This window comes from Acomys minous (genome assembly GCF_964271855.1).
Source record: "Acomys minous genome assembly, chromosome: 3".
Classification (NCBI taxonomy): Eukaryota; Metazoa; Chordata; class Mammalia; order Rodentia; family Muridae; genus Acomys; species Acomys minous.
Genome location: NC_140485.1, coordinates 133,521,314 through 133,535,195, shown reverse-complemented (window position 1 = coordinate 133,535,195; position 13,882 = coordinate 133,521,314).

Here is a 13,882-nt window from a genome sequence, read left to right as displayed (position 1 = left end):
CAAATAGCTTGCAGCCTCACCAATCCATGGTATGCTTAGTGCCACTATAACTTTACTTGTCTTTCCTTCAAGGCTTCATTCACTCAGCACATGCTCAAATTAACTGAAATGTAACAGGCTTTCTTGTTAATTCACTTCCAGTGAATAGGTGTGGTATCACACCTTTTATCCATTCACCTAATGATGGGCCTTTCCAAAATCGCCCAGTGAATGGTGTTCATGGGTAAACATTCCATGTCTATGGTTCTGTTCGGACACATGTTTTTATTTCTTCAGAGTTAAAATCTATAGCATGAACCTACAGTGTGCTGGCTCAAGTCCCTCCCAGTGTATTTCCAGGAACGCTGTGGTTCCCATGTGTGCTAATTCTGCCTTGAGCTTTCCTTTTTTTTTTTTTTTTTTTCCTGACTGATTTATTTATTTCCAAATTACAACGTCTCAGTATCCCTGCTTGGTCATGAACTCACTATGTAACAGAGAAAAGCCTTGAAATTCCAGCTCCTTTTGAGTGGAAATGTAGCATTATTTCTGGCCTATTTTAATTCATTTGAGAAAACACAGTAATTATTTTGACTGGGGCTAGATTAATTTACATTTCAGGAGCAGTTTACAGGAACACATCCTCACCAGTATTGACTATTATTTACTTTTTTATTGTAGATATTTTGAGTAGGGTGAGTTAGAATTTCAACATAATTTTGATTTGCTTTTCTCTGATGATTAAGAATATTGATTATTTTTAAAATATGCTTCCTGTCCATTTGCACTCTTGAGAACTATTCTTTACTCCATTAGCCTATTTATTGGTAAATAATATTATGTAGCTCTTTTGATATTTTAGGTTTTTGTTTTTGTTCATATAATCTAGATATGCATCTCTGTCAGATGTATAACCCCCACAGATTTTCTCTCACTCTTACACTTTCTCTACAGGGTTGTTCCCTTCACTATACAAATGCTTTCTCATTTTATGCATTTCTGTTTGGCAGTCCTTGGAACTATTTTGTGCCTATGTCCATAACTTGATGTGCTTTCCCCATGCTTTTCTCAAACAGTGTGCATCAGACCTTGAGACTTTTGATCCATTAGTTGTCTTATTGCACTAGCTAGGACTTCAATATTATGTTGAATAGATATGGGGAGAGTGGGCACTACTCCAGCTGCAGCTCACAGCGGAGGGTTTCCTAATCCTGTTATTTCTTCTTCTTCTTCTTCTTCTTCTTCTTCTTCTTCTTCTTCTTCTTCTTCTTCTTCTTCTTCTTCCTCCTCCTCCTCCTCCTCCTCCTCCTCCTCCTCCTCCTTCCCCTCCTTCTTCTTATATGGTTTTTTAAGGGACAGGGTTTCTCTGTGTAGCCTTGGCTGTCCTGGACTTGCTTTGTAAACCAGGCTGGCCTCGAACTCACAGCGATCCACCTGCCTCTGCCTCAGTCCTGGAATTAAAGGCATGGACCACTACCTTCCCACCCCTGTGCTTCACTTCTCTTCTGGGCTATTTTAGTTTCTGCCATGAGGGAGTCACACCAGGCAACAATCTCTTAAAAGTGATTTATGGGAGTTCCCTCTCAGTAGCAGCTGCAACTGAGGCCTCGTGTGCAGCTGCTTTCTCTGTGGCTCCAGCTTCTCAGTTTCTGCAGGAATCTGATCTCAGGTCCCAGGGCTTTGGAGATTTATTTAGCCTCAGCTGCTCTGGAGTCCTCAGGTGTTGCTGTCCGGAGGTGTAGAGAGGCTAGCAGCCTCAAGATGCAAGCACTCAGGGGCTGGAGAGATGGCTCAGAGGGTAGGAGCACTGGCTGTTCTTCCAGAGGTCATGAGTTCAGTTCCCAGCAACCACATGGTGACTCATAACCATCTGATACCCTCTTCTGACTCATAACCATCTGATGCCCTGCAGGTGTACATGCAGGTAGGGCACTGTACATAATAAATAAATCTTAAAATAAATAAATAAGCACTCTTTTCAAAGACCACAGGTGGTGGGCCCAGGGGAGCTGAAGAGGAGTACCCACAGAAAGATGTAGGGGGAGTCGAGAGGCAAAACTTGAAGCAGCCAGGCTTGGAGTGCCTCAGCAGGAGCTCCCCACACTTTCCCACAAAATGTACAAAGTTTACAAAGTAGGCAAAGTTAACCAAGGGAGTCTGGCAGCGAAGACTTTCCCTGCCCACACCTATGGGAAGTGCATGGGTAAAGATGGAGCAGAAATTGATGAAATGGGGAACCTTGATGAAATGGGGAACCAATGACTGCTGCAACATGGAACCCACCCCAGTCACCCCAGTCACAGAGAGCCAACCCCTGTCACTGTCACTGTTAATGATACTCTGCTATGCTTGCAGACAAGAACCTAGTATAGCTGTCTTCTGAGAGGCTTCATCCAGAAGCTGGTAGAAACAGATACAGGGACCCACAGCCAAACAATAGAGAGTTCCATGGAAGAGCGGGAGGAAGGACAGAGGGAGCTGGCAGGATCAAGGACACAACAAGAAGACCTACAGAGAAAACAACCTGGGCCCATGTGGGCTCACAGAGACTGAACCACCAACCAAAGAGTATGTGCAACATGGTCAACATGAGGGTCCCCTAACAATGAGAATAGGTGCTGTCTTCAACTCTGTTGTCTGCCACTGGATTCCTTTCTCCTAGCTGGCCTCAGTGGGAGAGGATGTACTTAGTCCTGCTGTGACATGAGGTCCAAGGATGAGTTGATACCCCTTGGGTGCCTCTCATTCTCTGAGAAGAAAGAAAGAGGGGAGGGGTGCGTGAGAGTGGGACTGAGAGGAAAGGAGGAGAGGGCTGGGTTCAGACTGTAAAGAAATTAAATAAATGAAAAATGTTTTTGATCCATTTCAAGTTGACATTTGTATAGAGTGAGGTATAGAGAGAGTTAATTTCATTCTTCTACGCATGGAAATTCAGCTGTCTTTCGACCATTTGTCAAAGAGGATGCCTTCCTATTATTTATTTAGACTATGCGATACCTTCGAAAGAAACCAGGTAGATGTACCTTGGGTTTATTTCTAGTCCCACTATTCTATTCCACTGATCTGTGAGGCTGTATTGTGCCAGTGCCATGCTATTTTTGTTTCTAGCCTTCAGATGGAAGGAGTCTAAGCATATCGATAACTAGTCTAAATTGGTAGCTTCTGTTTTTGCTTTGTTCCAAGAATCTTCTGGTTCAAACAAATGAATATTATAGAAAAGATATGATAAAAATAAACTTGGGGTACAGTATTTACTGTTAGTCCTCCTGAATACTTGTCTTTTTTCTTATCTCTTTTGTTATATCTTTTATATCTTTTCCTATATCTTTTTTATTTCTCCATCTTCACGTCCCATATTCAGGTACTGGTTGATGTTGTCCAAATCAGGCTCTGGCAAATGGCACCCAAACAGGGACCTGAGACACTGGGGAGTACATGAAGGACACTATGGGAAATACAATCTCTGATCAATTAAGACATGTGGTGAGTGAATCTTTGGGAGTATTGTAAGAATGAGGAATGGAAACAGTCACATGCTCTTTGTACATATGCTTAAAAATATGCTCCAGACTAGAGGAGAAAAAATAGGACAGCAGCAGTTAAGTAATTTTTTAGATTTTGTTGAGCATGTATGTCTGTGGTTTCTGGAAGAACATGCTGTAAATATAGAAACCTTGCAAAAAAAGGTGGGAAAAAGATACAAGATTATTATAATATAAATGGACCTTATAAGGTTCTGAGAGATGCCTTCTGTCTCTGGCCACTTATAAGGGACAGTTTAGCCCCTAAGCATGAGAGAGAAAAGTTAGAAACCTAGTTTACACATGGGAAAAGTGAAACTAAGCCTTCTGCTCCTCTTCCTGAGCCTGTATATACTGAGCCTACCAATAAGATAGTAATATACAGATGGCTTCAGATGGCTTTTTCAATACTAACAGTACAGATAAAACATTTAAAAGAAAAATCGAGCCCTTAAATCAATCAGAATGCCTTTCTAGATTACAGATAAAGAAATCTCTAAATGTTGTAACAGGATTGGATCCTTCTTCATTTGAGGATTCTCCTTCTATGATGGCTACGATTAAAAATGCCCAAAATTCTAAACCAATGTCCATAATACCTACAACTATGTCTCCTCCACATGCCCCTTCATGTAAAACTAGTGATATAGGAGAAGACATTCAAGGATTTCAGTTGGTATACCCAATATTTGGAGACATTGATGCCCAGGGTCAGAGAATAAGATCTCATAGACCTATTCCTTTAAAAACAGTTAAAAGAGCTAAAAATCAGCTTGATAGTGGTCATACAGTTCCTTTTAATTTCCCCTGAAATCAGTTCAGTCATATATTGTCAAAGTCTCGAGACTGTGTCATTTTTGTCTTGCCCACTTGACTGTCTGTTTTATGGTCATCATGTCAAATATTGTTTCTATGACTGTAAATTTGTTTAAATATTGTTTTTATGTTTTATATTCTGAGGGGGAAAAAGGTCAAACTTAACTTGCAGGCCTTTAGATCTAACTAATTTCAAAGATTCTAAAAAAAAGAGAGAGACAACAAACACTGATAATAGCTCTGTCCCTGGAGCCAGGCAGTTGCAACTGAGAGTCCTTACCTAGATCAAACTGGCAGTAAGTCCAGGCCTGCCTGAACTTCTAATGATGTACTCAGAGCTCTGCCAAGCCCAGAAGCCTGGACATGATTAAAAATCTATAAAATCTGTAACAAAAAGTTAAATTAAGCTCACAGTTTAAGGTTAAAGCCATCCTAAACAACAAGTGGTATAAACCAACTAAAGAAACAAGTCTCCCAATGTACCTTTAAATTGGGATAGGATTTTTATTTAAATCTTGCCCTACCATATTTATAAGTGTTAAGGTTTAAAGCAATGTTTTTAATGAAGTATTAGAACTACATCTCTATGTGTTAATATACAAGATCTTTTCTTGCTGGCAGCCAAACTTTGTAACATAAAAATAGTACACTTCATATTGATTTTAAAGACACTAAATTGTTAGCACTATTAAAATTTGGCTTTATTTTATAACAATTATGGTTATACTCCATGACTTCACTTTCAAAAGTAGAAATATGATGTATTATTAACAAAAGTGAAGTCATGCCCCTCCTCCACACATAATAGTCTACACTATGCTCTTTTTTTCTCAATTTTGTAAATTTGGATGCTCAAGGACATCCTGCAGCTGACTGATTTTGGGAACCACCTACATACAAAACACTTATGCTAAAGTGAAGTAGAAGGACCCTGCTACCTGTTCATGGAAAGGCCCCGACCCTGTGTTGATATGGAGATGAGGGCATGTTTATGTTTTTCCCACAGGATGCTGACAATGCTTGGGTGGCTTCCCAAAAGGCTGGTCTGACATGCAACAACTCTTAACAACAATTAACCCTGCTAATATCTCTGATCAGCCTGTGAAAGAAGAGTGCAGACAAAGTCTATTGGGCTTACATTCCAGATCCCCCCCATGTTATACCAAACAATATGGGAAGGTCCTGAAATTACAGTTACTACAAATAATACTCACTTGTTGGGATTTCCATGGACTAAAAAGAGTGAAAAACAACACTTCATGAACTTTATATACACTGAATCTTGCATATGCATCCCTATTTGTTTTGTTAAATATGAAACTTAATCAGGTTATATTACTGTTTATCCTCAAGTTTGGAGTAAGAATATTAACCACTTTTGCTTTGGCTTTGTCACAGTCATGCTAGACAGCTACTTACTGCTATATCAAAAACTACCTCTCTGTCTTTAGGGATTAAAAAATATATAGCTATTAAATTAAAATTAAAGGTAAATATATGGTATGATTTTATATTTGGATGATGAAATTTAAGGGTTAAAAATACATTCTCACTTGGGGTGTCATACAGAATATACATGGATTTTTGTTACAACAATATATATATATATATATATATATATATATATATATATATATATATATATGTATATATATATATATATATAGGCAATTATTATGTGTGGAGCAAGATTCATTCTGATGCTTCTTTGGATTTAATTCAACTGCATCAGGAAATTTTAGGTACGAGAAATGTTGAACTGATTTCTTTTGATGTTGCTGATTCTCCACAACGATTTATAAACAGCTTAAAAAGTCCCCTTCCATCCTGGTCCTCCTTTAGCCATCTTGCCATTCTTGTACAAGTCCTTGCATTCTGTGTGGTTGTGGCATTATGTCTTTTGCCCACTCTACTAAAGCACATGTTAAACTCTTTTATAAAACTCAGCACAGAGATGAATGGCATTAGGCTCCATGACCATGTCATTAATAGATCTGTTAATCCCTTGCCCAGAGGCTGGTAGTCAAAGACAGGTAAGATGCATTCATGATGGGTCAACCTAAGATAGGGTACAAATGATGAAATTCATATACCAATGATGGGTAAGACCTATACTCTAAATAGGGCAACCTAAGATAGGCACAGTCTGTCTGCATATATATATATATATATATATATATATATATATATATATATATATATATAAAGAGGGGAGAATTGTTGGGAGATGTTTTTTGAAGTGCTTAGCAGAAGCAGGCCAGAAAATTTATGACCTTGCCCTGCAAACTCTCATGCAGCCTTGAGGGCTTGGCAAGATACTTGTGTTGGCTAACTTCCTAGATAAGAAAGTTTGTCATTAATTTCGGGTGAGGATGTGAGCTTGCTGTACTTCTTTAGCCTTCAGATGGAAGGAGTCTAAGCATATCGATAACTAATCTAAATTGGTAGCTTTTGTTTTTGTTCTAAGAATCTTCTGGTTCACACAAATGGATATTATACAAAAGATATGAGAAAAATAAACTTGGAGGTACAGTATTTACTGTTAGTCCTCCTGACTACTTGTCCTTTTTCTTATCTCTTTTTCTATATCTTTTCTATCTTTTACATATATATGTATATATGTATATATAGTTTGTTTGTTTGTTTGTTTGTTTTTTCCCTCCATCATCACACCCCATATCCAGGTACTGGTCGATATTGTCTAGTAGCAGACAGGTCCATCAAAGAGTCTTCCTTCCCTTTAGCAATCATTTGCTGCTTGTGTAACTACAGGGCAGGGACTTGGGAGTTCCTTGTGAATAAATTTTATTTCAGTCATGTGCTTGTGTGCACATGCTCATGCACATGCCAAAGCACACATATGGAAGTCAGAAAGACACCTTCAGGGGAATCTCTTGTTTGTAACTGTATGTGCTAAGCTCAAGTTCCTGGAGACTCTTCTGTATTATGCTACCAACTCACTGTCTGAGCACTAGGACCACTGAGGGGCACTACCACATTGGGCTTTTCATGAGTGGGGGGGGGGACCAGAGCTTGGGTCCTCACACCTGCTCAGCAGCTGCTTTACCAACGAGCCACCTCCTTGGCCCTCTTGCAAATTCTTCTAACGTTCTTGTGAGTTTTGTGGGTTTTCCCTTTCCCTCTAGTTAAAAATGTTTCAGTCTTGATAAAATATCTATAGACCGGCGTATTAGAATGCTCTAATGCCAATAGAAATTTTAAAGACATTTTATTTCTACTATACTCTCTTTATATTTAACTTTTCTCTAAATCATTGCAAACATTCCTCTATGTCCTGGGGTTATTTTCTTATTCCAGTAAAATTTTAAATTATTTTCATTTTACATTTATTTGTTTGTTTTGCGCATTTGGGGAGAATTGTGGAGTCCCTGTATGTCATCGCTAAAGTGTAGAAGGCAGAGGGCAACTTGTGGGATTAGGTTCTCTTTCTCTGTCTCGTGGATTCTGGGACTCAAACTCAGGTTTGATGACAAGAACTTTCACTTACTGAGCAATTTAAACACCCAAGAAAAATTTTAAAGAAGTGATGTATTTGGTTATTGTTATCAGATTAAATGGGTATCATGGACTCATTGTATAAGTTTGACTCATGGTCAATTTGAACAAAAAATAAAAATTTGTTCATATAAATGCATATTTTGTGGCACTTTCAAAATACTTTATTTTTGCTTCATTTAGGGCTATATTTAAATTTTGAACATGTTCTCACAAGCATCCTACCCCTAAACATACAGAAGTCACAAAACACCTGCCATATTTGGTAACTCATATTATAATCATCGTATGTACATTATAAATAGTACCTGGAATAGTTTTGGCAGCTAAAGTGTTTTACTCTATGCCATTAAAGTTTTTAATCCTTGATCTTGCCAAAGTACATCTTGTCAAAGCCAGAGTCACAGTTGTCAAACATAATGGGTACATTTCAATCCAGCCCCTCACATGAACTTCAGCTGTGTTGTGTACGTGCATCAGTGTGTGTGTGTGTGTGTGAGTGTGTATGTGTGTGAGTGTGTGTGAGTTTGTGTGTGTGTGAGTGTGTGTGAATGCATGTGTGTGTTGGAGGTTGGAGTGGTGTTATGTATTTTAATGCTAATTACTAGCCCCAAGATCTGGTTGCTGCCCAAACAGACACTCACCTATCTCAAAATGGTGTCTGTAACCTTGCCTAAAAACTTATTCTTGTTTGACCAATAAGAAGCCAATATACCTGGGAAGGGCAAATTGGGTAGGCATGGCTAAGGTTTGTGGGCTTGGAGGAGAAGAGAATCTTAGGAAGGGGACAGCAGAGGAAGAGGAGATGGAAGGAGGCCACCACCATAGGTTAGGTGGAGAAAGAAGCACATGGCTGACGTTGATGGAGGATTTGGCCCAGATGAAGAAAGTTAGCAATTATTTGGGATTATGGATGGGAGGTAACCCAACTAGGAATGATTAAAGCAGATGGAATGGGATGGGGCTGGGAGATATGAGACAATGTATATGGAATTTTCTGCCCAGCCCAAGCTGACATAAGACAATTATAAAATCTATCAGCAGTCTGTATCCTTTATATAATAGCAGCTTGGATTATACTACAATAATAGCTATAGGACTAATAATAAACCTTTAAATTAACAGCATAACAACAATGTGTGTGTGTGTGTGTGTGTGTGTGTGTGTGTGTGTGTGTGTGTAAGGTAAAGTCTCATTCTATAGCCCAGGATGACCTAGAATTTACCATGTATGACATGCTGGCCTGGGATTTGGGGTATTTCTCTTGCCTCTGCCTCCCCAATTTTGGGGTTATAGATGTAAGACACCATGTATGTCTCTGAGCAATATCCAACACAGTGGATATTTTTGCCGTAGTTTTTCTCCTTTGCATTCTTTAACCCTTCCCTCCCTTATTCCCTCCCTCCCTTTGTTCCCCCTCCCTTCTTCTTTCTGTTCTTTTTTAAAGCCTTATCTAACCCTATCTCACCTGGGTTTCTCACAGCGTGATCTATTTTAATACATTTTTTTTTTTTTAAAAAAAACCTCTAGATATGGTTTTGGTCTCCAATAGCTCAGCAGTCATTCCACAATCGTTCCTAAATAATGAAAGAGTTTAGGGCAGTGTGTATATATATATATATTAAATAGCGTATCTCCTTTACAGGTTCACTAATCAAAAAAAGTCATATTCTAAAGATCCATTACCCAGTCCATGTTCCCCTGCAAGCTGCTGGCCTCCCTCTCAAGTCTTTGTTAGACGACAGAGGGAGCCAATGCCAGTTCCCTTTTTGGTCTGCCTGCCCCACTGAGAACCAGCATCCTGCAGCGTTCACAGCTTTCTGCCTAGATGAGGAAAGAGCATGGGCCCTGTGTTCCTTATCTTATCTACTTACTGAATGCGTCAGGAACGACAGCAAGCAGATATATCCGTCACTTGAAGTTTTCCTCTTTAATATATGCCTGCCATTGAGTTTGTTAAAATTAATTATTCATTTTACATCCTGGTCATAGCCCCCTCCGTGTTCTCCCCTCCCACCTTCCACCCTCCCTCCCTGTTTTCCCAATCCTCCCTCCCCTCCTCCCCAGAGAAGGGTAATCCTCACCAACCCCAGGCCAGCATATCAAGTTGCATCAGGAGTGAGGGCATTTCCTTCCCCTGTGGCCCAGTGAGGCAGCCCTGCCAGGGACAATTGACTAACAAACAAACAAACAAACAAACACAAATCCAAAACAAACAAACAAAAAACAACAGCAGGCATCAGAGTCTGTGTCAGAGCCAGCCCCCCCCCCCTTCCGTCACTAGGGTATCTGCATGATGACCGAGCCCATTGGCTACATCTGTGCATGGCACCCAGGTCCAGTCCATGCATGGTCCCTCGCTGGAGTCCCAGTCTGAATAGGACCCAGGGCTCTGCTTGTGCTCCCCTCCCGCGCAGCATGGAGCTCCTGAGGTGCAGAGGGATCTGTGTCCTCCACGCTTCCTTCCCCTCACTCTTCTCCAAGACTCTCTGTGTTCCACACCGTGTTTGGTTGTGGGTCTGTCTGCGCATGTGCTTCCATCAGCTGCTGGCCGGAGCCACTCAGAGGGCAGCCATGCTAGGCTCCCGTCTGCAAACACAGTGGTATAGTCAGTAGTGCCAGGAGTTGGCTGTCTCCCATGGCGGGTGGGTCTCAGGTTGGGCCAGGCACCGGCTGGACATTTCCTTGGCGGGAGAGTAGAGAGCTTGCAGAGAGAAGAGAAACCATTGGCGGGTGCTTCTCTGTGACAAGCTGGAGACCTACGGACAGGGAAGGCTCCAGGGAGGATATGAGGGTGACTCTGAGACTCCTAGTGACAGGGGTCATGGATATTAAAGAGGACACCCTCTAACTAGACGTAACTCCTAGTGGAAGGAGAGCAACACCAACCCACCCATGGAAACTTCAACTCTTTGAGTGGTAAAATGTAGATTTTATGATGTTTAAAAATATCAGTAAGACTACCCATGTTTTGTGGTTATTTTTCCTTCTTGTTATTTTACTATAGAATATAATATGTAAAAATTACATATAATATGTAAAAATTACAATACTTACAATGTACACATATGCAGCCAAAATCAACATCTAAGTATATTAAACTACAGAAAATTGGTAGCCACCTTAAAGAATTCTTAGTATTTAAATTAACAATCTTAAAGGTCTATCACAACTGAATCTAGACAAATTTGATAAAATAGTTGCTATTTGATTGAGATTCAAGTTACTAAAGATATAATTCATATCAACGTCAATTAGGAGATTTGCAGAAACAAGTTCAGAACATGCTGTTTCTTTAAGGAGTCCCAGTGGTCTATCTGGCACTGTGTCAAAGAGTAATTTAGAATTAACACAGCTATATACTTAGCAGCTACTGAACACAGCACTTAACAAAGGTTAAGGGAGCAACAGTACGTTGAAATATTTCAAAGCAAACAACAGGAGCACTTTGTCCCACATCATACTGTACATTTCCAACACAAGGACACAGCAAATGAAACAGCCTCAGCTAAGCATGTGGCTCCGACAGCCAAATTTTTGCTGTAGATACAGAAATACAAGTCTTAAAATAAGTAAATAATGAGAGTATAGAACTTTCCAATAAAATATCCACAATACATAGATATTATCAAATAGGCATTGATAAACAGAAATGTGGAGAAGATGCCACTAAACGATAACTGTCAGCACAGAACTCATCAAGTGTTTGTGTGTACACGTGTGTGTGTGTGTGTGTGTGTGTGTGTGTGTGTGGAGAGAGAGAGAGAGAGAGAGAGAGAGAGAGAGAGAGGGAGGGAGAGAGAGAGACAGAGACAGAGACAGAGAGAGACAGAGAGAGACAGAGAGAGAGACAGAGAGAGAGAGACAGAGACAGAGGCAGAGACAGAGACAGAGACAGAGACAGAGACAGGCAGTGTATATATAGTCCTAAAGGATGTGAGAGAATACATACCTACTAACAAAACATCTGTCACAGTGTAAAGGCTAGAAGACCTCGCCAGAAAACCTTTCAAAGTTTATGCTGGCCCGGAGCAAATATGTAGTCATCTATCTAGAAATTCTAATCTTGTAAAATTCCTAGTACTGGCATAGTCAGTTAACAGCTCTTTGTACTACTTTGGTGAGAACAAGCCAAAATGTATAATGAATACCAACTTGAATACTACGTCTGGATTTGGGAACACTAAATCTGAATATATAAACTGTCAGAGACAAAGAAAACTGGATTTGTGATGAGCCTTAAAGGAGATGGGATTGTCACGTGCCTGGCAGGTAGAGAGTCACAGTGCTGTAAGCACTTTAACGAACAATGACACTGATGTTTAGATTGTCTGTTTTTAACACCTGGAGAGGAGACATAAGGTGATGCATCTTAAGATGGATGGCATCGCAGCCGTGTGTTGGGAGGACCTGTTCCTTGGCTCATGCTTTTTCAGGGGAGTGACACTGAGAAACCGGCTCAGAGTCAGGCTTAGGCTGCCCTGTGCTCCCTTAGTGCTCCTGTTGTGTTATACACATGAATAACATAATTGCCAGGAAGACAAATGGAAAAATCAGTTTAACTTCTTTTGTATAGTAAAACCAGAAAAATAAATCTCTTTAACTCAAGCCCAGATTTCAGATAGAAAAACAAGCAAAATATTTGACCATCTGCTAAATGATGAAGAAGAAAGCACCTAAGAAGTTCCTGCTTGGGTTGGAGAGATGGCTCAGTGGTTAGGAGCACTTCCTGCTTTTCCAACATGCCTTTGTTCGCTTCCCAGAACCCACATCAGACTACACGTAATTGCTTGTAACTCCAACTCCAGGGGCCCGATGTAGTCTTTTGACCTCAGTGGGCACGTGAACAAACAGGAGCATACACAAACACAAAAAAAATGTTTAAAAATTACATTGGTCATCTTGTATCATAAAATGTCACATCACGTAAATATTTTATGTCACATAATTCTACCTAAATTCTCCTATATCTCATGAAAATTCATGTTAACTCTTAAAGTTGTTTACATACACATATAATTTGTAGCACTGCTTAAATTTTACTTTTTAATATAAGTAGCACTATTATACTGTATATGTATTTGTGGTATTTTTTTTTCAATTGATACCCTAGATCCAGCAACCGGATTAAGAAACAATTTACCATAAAAGTATCCAACAAGGCATATATCATTCCTCAGCGGCTGTTTTACCTCTACCCCAATTTATTAGTTAAATGCTGGAATTAATTTTATCTCACTCTATTGTTTACAAACGTTGAGCTCCTTTTTTATCATTATACACCCTTGTACAGGGCTAATTCAAGTGTAATAGGATTTACCTACTTTACACAGGCATTTAAGAAACTTTCACTTGATTTATATAGACTTAGGAGACAATCGTCCACTTCAAAACAGTTCTACTCTTCCCTCAAATTTCTGTTGTGATGATTTTCAGGGGCTCTCTGCACCCCCTGGGTTCACCAGCATCCATCCATCTGCTTTTGTTTCTAGAATTTTGACTTTTCTGTGAACTTCATTTGTGTGTGAGAGCATAAACATTCTGATCGTGTCAGGCTTGTTTCCTTCAGACAGTCGTTTGCGTTCATATGTGTTAAGGGATGACTCCGTGGTTCATTCTTTTTTGTTGATAACATGCCGTCATATAGACATACAAGTTATTTTTCCCATTCACCAGTTCATAGAGGCACAGATTCAGTGTAATAGAAAATCTTCTATTTATAACCACTCTCATTCCGGCTTTGGGGTAAGCATGGTTTTTCAGTTCTCTTAAAAATCTAATGCTTGAGTTTCTGATTAATAGAGAGTTTTAGACTGATGGCTTATACATAGTAAACCAAACAAATCTAGACACAGGCGTTACATCTGTTACAAAAATTAATCAAAATGAATTAGATCTAAATGCAAAATGCAGACAGCAAAGCTTCGAGAAGACTGCATAAAACTAGATCCAGGTGGCTTTAAAGTTGGTGGGAAGTTTTCAGATCCAACCCTCCATGAAGTATCCTTGAAACAAAAATTTACTGAGTTGAACTTTACTAAAATTAAGAG